Source organism: Elephas maximus, chromosome 1 (assembly GCF_024166365.1).
Source record: "Elephas maximus indicus isolate mEleMax1 chromosome 1, mEleMax1 primary haplotype, whole genome shotgun sequence".
Classification (NCBI taxonomy): Eukaryota; Metazoa; Chordata; class Mammalia; order Proboscidea; family Elephantidae; genus Elephas; species Elephas maximus.
Window position 1 is genome coordinate 195514636 of NC_064819.1, and position 9137 is coordinate 195523772.

A 9137-nucleotide genomic window follows, 5' to 3' on the forward strand; every position below is an offset into this window, starting at 1 on the left:
GAAATGGAGAACACATTAGTGGTTGTCAAGATTGACGACAGGGAGAGCAGAAGGGAAGAGGCTGTGGCTATGAAAGGACAACAGGAAAGATCCTTGGAAATGTTCTGTATCTTGATTGTTGTGGTAGACACACGAGCCTACATGAGATAAAATTGAATAAAACGAAACATACACACAAACAAATGTGTACAAGTAAAACTGGGGAAATCTGAACAAAATTCGTGGATTGTATCAATGTCAATATCTTGGTTGTGATATTATTCTATACTTTTGCAGGATTTTACCATTGGGGGGAACTGAGTAAAGGATACAAAAAAAAAAAAAAAAGGACTGCCGGCCAGTCGATTCCAACTCATAGTGACCCTGTAGGACAGAGGAGAACTGCCCCACAGGGTTTCTGAGGCTGTAACCTTTATAGAAGCAGACTGTCACATCTTTCTCCTGGGAAGCACCCGGTAGGTTCCAACCAATGACCTGTTGATTATCAGCTAAACACTCAACCACTGTGCCATCAGGGCTCCCTAATCTGCATACCAAACCAAAAACCTGTTATCACCAAGTTGATTCCGACTCAGAGACCCTATAGGACAGAGTAAAACTGCCCCATATGGTTTCCAAGGAGTGCCTGGTAGAATTGAACTGCTGACCTTTTGGTTAGCAGCCGTAGCTCTTAACCACTATGGCACCAGTGTTTCCAATCTGCAAACAGTAGGACTTTAATACATGTATAATAATAGTGACTATTCATTGAGGACCAACTCTCTTTGAGGCTCTGTGCTAAGTACTTAGATTAGATCTTTATCACATTTTACCTTCATAGCAACTGTTTGGAGTTATTATTAACTGCACCTTATTGATAAAACCTTGGCTTAAAGAAGTACCTTGCCAAAGTTCATAGAAACGCACCCATGTGGAGTAGGGCTCGGAACCCATTTCTCTAACTGTAATTAACTCCTTGGAATTTTGAGATCTTAGTTTCAGTTCTACTGCCACCACGTAACTGTGTGATCTTTGAGCCTCGGTTTCTCCTGTAAGGAGACATTTACATTTACTTCATGAGGTTGTTGTAAGAATATGAAGGAATATATTCAGTGCTAGGAACACAATAAATATGTGCTCATTTCTGCCTCCACCCTTACCTGGAAAGGAGGAAGATCCTGGGGGGAGGGACAGTGGGTTCTCCAACAGCATCGATGCAGACTTACGCATTGTTCCTCCTACCTTCTCTTCCATTCCAGAACTTTTAAGCTCTATGTATTCTTTATAAATCTATTTAAGGCTGTTTTTCAAATCCCATCATAAACCCAGGTAGTATGTGGCTAAATTATAGGAGACATTATGTTGGGCCATTCTTGACACTGTCACTAAATGGTGATATTTTAATGTCCTTTTTGAGCATGTTTCGGGGTTCTTTAATGCATCTGCTTCATCTGCTTCTTGGTAAAGTTGATCTTAAACTGTATATAGAATCAAAAACTAAGGGCAGGCTTTGACAAGTATTTTACTCCAAATCTACCACTTATTCTAACACTTACCAACACTGGTTGTTAAATAATTCTTTTTTATATATTATCTAACATTTCCATGCTATATTTCATACTGAAAGGAAGTCATAAAATAACCCAGTTAGAAGACAGGATCTGAAAGCAATAAATATTCAGTACAGGTGTTTTTCAATCTTCTCCCTAAAAACTTTTGTTTTAAAAACTTTGTTATAAGTTCCTAGAGTTATATACATAAAATGAATAGATTTAAAGACTGAGGCTTATAAACTCAGCCCTACAATGATATTCAGATATGTTGAACTTCCTGACATTTTCAGGCAGCTGTCAGAATGGCTGAAATCCTTACGGAAAAATGCAATTTGTTTGTGTAATCCAGGATAATTTTAAACCATTTAAACTTTTAAACCTTCAAACAGAAGTTGATCTAAATTATTGCTCTGTTTCAGAAAGAATTAAAACATTTATGCCTGATGACATGCTTATTTTATTTCAATGTACAACAAATATGTAAACAAATGTACCTAAGAATACTTAGTGAAAAATAAATGCAGAAACACAAGATGTCATTAAGAAACAAAAAAGAAAATTCAGGAAAGGGGCTTGAAAAATTCTCTATTAATGATATTAAGCCACAAAGAAAATATTTTGGAAAGGGTGAGAGATTATGAGTTCATAAATGTCACTATCAAGTGTTTCCATACTTGTGGAATTTCAGAGTCAGAAAGAACCTCTGAAGTCATCTAGCCAAACTTCTCATTTTACAGCTAAGGAAGGAGGCCCTGATGTTAAGTCAACTGCTTAAGGTCAAAAAGCCACTTATTAGCAGTGCCAGGAATAGAATCCAGGTCTTCTCATTCCTAGTGGAGTGCCATGAACTTTAAAATTCCAAGGAGTTCCAGAGAAGGGAATAGAACTCAGGCTGTGAGGAGACAGTGAGAGGCTGATTTCTGGCTTTGTTAAATTTAAAATTCCATTTTCTTCTAAGTCCAAATGAGGGAGATGATACTCTATGCTGTCTTCCAAGTATAACACAGGAGTCATAAAGCAGAGTATGTGTCCTGGTTACTATTTACCTAAAGAGGCTTGTGTCCTCGGCTAATATAAATACTGGGTCAAACTACAGACACAAAAGGATTTTAAGTGGGTGGTTGAAAAAATCTGGTGATAAATGCAGCTACTTTGCCAGTAAGCACTTAATTTATAATATTCTGTCTGAAGGATGATCCTGAAGCATCATAAACAGTTATATATTTAATCTCTTTACACTTTAACTCTGTGTGAGGCTAAATGGATCTAACTTCTTGCTTATATAGTTTTTCAGTCACGCTTCCTTTATTCTTTAAACATATTTACCAATAAGGGGGGTACTCTATTTCTATCTTCAAAACATTAGAAAAAAATTACTTTTGAACAATTGAACTCATGCATATTAAAGCTAACAGACTATTGTAAGCGACTTATATTTTAAGTAATCCTATCTTTTAGAATAATGTCTTCCCTTTGCAATTTTCAAAGTACTTTAAGATAGGAGTCCTGGTGGTGCAGTCATTAAGAGCCTGGCTGCTAACCAAAAGTTTGGCAGTTCAAATCCACAAGCCACTCCTTGGTAAAACCCCACGGGGGAGTTCTACTCTGTCTTACAGGGTCGCTGTGAGTCGGAATTGAGTCCATGGCAGTGGGTAAAGATACATGATCTCAGCTGTTTAGTGGAATTGTCTTGAAATTTAAGTAATCTTAAATTTTTAGGGAGAGGTCTTGGCACTTCAATTAACATCTATTAACAAATGCATTTGTAAGCACCATCTCTGTCCCAGGTGTAATGTGCGACTACAGGGATTCAAAGATGGGTCAGAAAAATCCTTGTTCTCAGTAACTAAAACAACTCTGAAGATGCCTGAAATGTGACCTGCAGTATGCCTGCCTATATCCTGAGTAGCCTACAACAATCTTGAAACAAATTTACAATAGAAAGCCTCTCTGGTAGTTCTCGTAGAATTCCAAGAGGACCACAGTTTAGTGTTTTGCTCAGCCCTGGCTGCAATCACTCAGACAATTATTATTTTTTAAAAAAACTAAAGCTAGAGCTTTCCCTTAGACTTTCTTAATTCAGCCATCTAGTAGTGAGAGCCAGGCTTCTGAATTTTTACAAAGTTCCATAGCTGATTCTGTCAAATTTGGTCCTGTGTGAGAGTCCTAAAACGACAGAGTTTGGATTCTTAGTAAAAGAAATATTATAATACTAACAAGGCTCTATTTTAGGGTATAAAACTGTTAAAGTCATACACAGAGTGGTTATTATTCATGGGAGCTACATATTTAGACTGTGGTGTTTCAGCTAATGTGCTATTTCCCCAGCGCTGGAGGTTTTTCCCTGCAATCATGAGATGCTGGCTCGCTCTCTTCTATTCGCAGAGCGGGTGACATGTCATCAGAGTTTTTAGCCAAGTAGATCTGTCACAGGCTTATGTACAGGCATTTCCAGATGACAGAAACATTCAAAAGAAACAGTTTCAAATTATATGCTGGTTTTAAGTACTGCTTCATATTCTGAAGAAACAAAACAATAAAACATTTTAGAAATGTAGGCTCTATTTAAGACTAGGACAAATCTTGTTTACATCTTTCAAGTTTCTTTCTTTTTTTTTGGCATCTCATTATATTATTTCCAGATTCTTGACTTTGGAGATGTTGATAATGATGACAATGAAACCAAAATAATAATAATACCATTCTACCTTTTACTCAGTGACTGGAAAAAGGCCCCGGGGAATGCCTGTCCACCACAAGATGGCTACCCTGAGTCACCTTCTCTCTGCTAGGAAGTTTCAGGGGTATAAAGCAAACTAAGGGTGAGGCCACTTAAGTATAACTTTCCAAGAATTTTAAGTATAATCTTCACAAGAATTAACCCACCCTCCAACAGGGAGTTACTAGCCCCTAACTGGAAATGTTAACTTCATCATCACTGGGTGACAGCACTATATTTCCATCAAATGACTACGAAAATGCCATTAATACAGGAAGCAGTTACTGGCTAGTAACACACTGGCACAGAAGAGAACAGCTAGCACATTGAAAAGATAGAAGGGAGTAAGTTAATACAGTTAAACTTGGATTGGAGCTCAAGAAAGAAATGTTTCATTCACAAAGTATGGTGTGGAGAGGGGGAAGGAAGATCAGAATGAGCGACTGCAAGAAATGACATTAGATTTTGAGGGGTTCATGGGACAGGTCTTGGCACTCAGGTAAAAAGAAATGTGGCATCATGATGTGAGAAGGGTATAGTATAAGATCTGGAAATGAGGGTATAGAAAAGAGATGGCCAAAGTCACACTATACTATAGCCTCAGGCCTTTCTGATCAGAGAACTTCTGTAGAGCCAGCCAGACTCATTCTCCAAGACCAGGGTTCCTTAGTAAGTACACTTAAGACTGTGAACACAGTATCCTGGTGGGCCATTTGCCCTTGAATTTCTCAAACATCCATACAGGAAATGGTGACAGGAGCAAAGAAAAAAAGAAAACCAGAGAGTAGCAAAAGCGTGAGAAAGCAGCAGTGGATACTTAGTATACCCTGAAAAACAGCTACGCTTAGCCCCTATACTATAAACCTTTCTTCTTGTTACCATAGATATATTTTGCCAGATAAGATTTCTATGACCTCATTCTTTCCTATCCAACTATTTTGAATCCACCTGCTAAAAGTAGAACCCACCTTCTGCCAATAACAAGTCATTATTTTGGAATCAATTACATTCCCTCTAAATAAGCAGTGTGAGCAGAGACATGTGTTTCCCCTCCTAAAGAGCTTTCTCACCTCGAGGTTTGTGAGGTCAAAGGCTGGGACATCCTCCCTTTCCTTTAACTACCTCCCTTTGGCTGCTTCACTGTGGCTTCCATTATATGATATCTTAGTACATTTTAGGGTAACGTTAAGGCCCTCTAGGAGGCAGGCCTGGTGGCTGAGCAGACACGTGTTTCCTTTTAGGAAAGGTGCTCAGATTCCTAAAAGTTACCTAAAATCTGGATGGAATAAATGTTGGTGACATGTCATGTTTAACCTCTCCCTACAACTTTCTAAATGATTTATCTAGGCCAACATATATGATGCTCTATTTTAAAAGCTGAACTCTGTTTCTTCTGTCTAGGAGTTAATAATACATAGGCAATTACAAGGCTTATTAAAAAATTGCACGTGCTCAGGGAAAAAAGGAAGATTGTACACTAGACACTAAACAGTTTTCTGACTTTAAGAAATAAAAGGCCATAGTAGGTGCTGAACGTCTTGATTCAAAATGGCAAATACCAGTACATTTCAGCTCACTAATGCCTAGGATATTGATCTTTAGGCAGTCCATTTCATTTTTGAAGAATTCAGATTTTCCTAGAGTCATACTTCCTACATTCCACATTCCAGTTATTTATTAATGGATGTTTGCAGTTGTTTTTTCTCATTTTGTGTTATGCCACATCACCAAATGAATGTCCTAAGAGCTTGACTCCATTCACATCATTAAGGTCAACTCTACTTTGAGAAGGCAGCTCTTCCCTAGTTGTCTTTTGAGTGCCTTCCAACCTGAGGGGCTCGTCTTCTGGCACTATATCAATGTTCCTGTCTATTTATACGGTTTTCACTGGCTGATTTTTCAGAAGTAGACTGCCAAGTCCTTCTTCCTAGTCTGTCTAGGCTGGAAGCTCCACTGAAACCTGTCCACCATGGTGACCCTGTTGGTATTTGAAATACCTGTGACATAGCTTTCAGCATCACAGCAACATGCAGCTGCCACAGAACGACAAATTGACATATGGTCTACTATGCCAAGAATGGCAAATTGAAAAGGAATGGTGAAGCATTCATTGTCAAAAAGAACATTTCAAGATCTATCCTGAAGTACATCACTGTCAGTGATAGGATAGGATACTATCCATACACCTACAAGACCAGTTAATAGAACTATTATTCAAATTTACGCACAAGCCACTAATGCCAAAGATGAAGAAACTGAAGATTTTTACCAACTCCTCCAGGCTGAAATTGATACAACATGCAATCAAGACACACTGATAATTACTGGTGATTGGAATGCAAAAATTGGAAACAAAGAAAGATTGGCGGTAGGAAAACATGGCCTTAGTGATAGAAAGCATGCTGGTGATTGCATGATAGAATTCTGCAAGACCAATGTGTTCTTCATTACAAATGCCTTTTTTTCAACAACATAAATGGCAACCATACATGCAGACCTCACCAGACGGAAAACACAGGAATCAAATGGACTACATCTGTGGAAAAAGATGATGGAGAAGCTCAATATTAGTCAGAACAAGGCCAGGGGGCAACTGTGGAACAGACCATTAATTGCTCCTATGTAAATTCAAGTTGAAGGTGAAGAAAATTAGGGCAAGTCCACGAGAGCCAAACGACAACCTTGAGTGTATCACATCTATATTTAGAAACCATCTCAAGAATAGACTTGACACACTGAACACTAATGACTGAAGACCAGACAAGATGTGGAATGACATCAAGGACATCATACATGAAGAAAGCAAGAGGTCATTAAAAAGACATGAAAAAAAGAAAATACCAAAATGGATGTCAGAAGAAACTCTGAAACTTGCTCTTGAATGTCAAGTAGCTAAAGCAAAAGGAAAAAATGAAGTAAAAGAAATGAAGACAAGATTTCAAAGAGTGGCTCGAGAAGACAAAGTATTACAATGATATGTGCAAAGACCTGGAGTCAGAAAAACCAAAGGAGAACACATTCTGCATTCCTCAAGCTGAAAGAACTGAAGAAAAAATTCAAGCCTCAAGTTGCATTACTGAAGGATTCTACAGGGAAAATATTAAATGACACAGGAAGCATCAAAAGAAGATGGAATGCATACACAGTCACTATACCAAAAAGAACTCATGTCAAGAGGTGGCATATGACTGAGAGCTGACGGTATTGGATGAAGAAGCCCAAAAGCTGCACTGAAGGCATTGGTGAAAAACAAAGGCTTCAGGAATTGATGGAATACCAACTGAGATGCTTCAACAATCAGATGCAGCACTGGAAATGCTCACCCGTCTATGCCAAGAAATGTGAAAGACATCTGCCTGGCCAACCGGCTGGACCAGATCCATACTTATGCCTATTCCCAAGAAAGGTGATCCAACTGAACATAGAAATTATCCAACAATATCATTAATATCACACACACGTAAAATTTTGCTGATCATTGTTCAAAAGTGGCTGCAGCAGTGTATCAACAGGGAACTGCCAGAAATTCAAGCCACATCAGAAGAGGACATGGAACCAGGGATATTATTGCTGATGTCAGATGGATCCTGGCTGAAAGCAGAGAATACCAGAAAGATGTCTACCTGTGTTTTATTGACTATGCAAAGGCATTCGACTGTGTGGATCATAATAAATTATGGATAACACTGAGAGGAATGGGAATTCTAGGACACTTAATTGTGCTTATGAGGAACTGTACACAGATCAAGAGGTAGTTGGAAAAGAACAAAGGGATACAGCATGATTTAAAATCAGGGAAGTTATGCTTCAGGGTTGTATCCTTCTACCATACTTACTGAATGTGTATGCTGGGCAAATAATCAGAGAAGCTGGCCTGTATGAAGAATGCATCATCAGGATTGGAGGATCACTGACAACCTGCATTATGCAGATGACATAACTTTGCTTGCTAAAAGTGAAGAAGGCTCGAACCACTTACTGATAAAGATCAAAGACCACAGCCTTCGGTATGGATTATGCCTCAACATAAAGAAAACAAAAATCCTCACAACTGGACCAATAAGCAACACTGTAATACATGGAGAAAAGATTAAAGTTGTCAAGGATTTCATTTTACTTGGATCCACAATCAACAGCCATGGAAGCAGCAGTCAAGAAATCAAAAGACGCATTGCATTGGGTAAATCTGCTGCAAAGGACCTCTTCAAAGTGTTGAAGAGCAAAGACGTCACGTTGAAGACTAAGGTGTGCCTGACCCAAGCCATGGTATTTTCAGTCACATCATATGCATGTGAGAGCTGGACAATGAATAAGGAAGAACGAAGAAGAGTTGACACCTTTGAATTGTGGTGTTGGAGAAGAATATTGAATATACAACGGACTGCCAAAAGCATGAACAAATCTGTCTCGGAGGAAGTGCAGCCAGAATGCTCCTTAGAGGCAAGGATGGCGAGGCTACATCTTACATACTTTGGACGTGTTGTCAGGAGGCATCAGTCCCTGGAAAAGGACATCATGCTTGGCAGAGTACAGGGTCAGTGGAAAAGAGGAAGACCCTCAACAAGGTGGATTGACACAGTGGCTGCAACAATGAGCTCAAGCATAACAACGATTGTAAGGATGTTGCAGGACCGGGCAGTGTTTCGTTCTGTTGTGCATAGGGTTGCTATGAGTTGGAACCAACTTGACGGCACTTAACAATAACAACAACAGACAAAATAGTGATCTTCTCTCTGTTCCCACACCCTTTTAATTCTTAAATGTATAAGTTAGGGCAGGTACTTCTGACATAAACTTAAAGGGCTGACTTTAAAAGCATACATGTTGGACAGCCTCAGAAAGGAACAAAATTTTTTTCAGCCCTCAAGAATCACTTATGCATACTG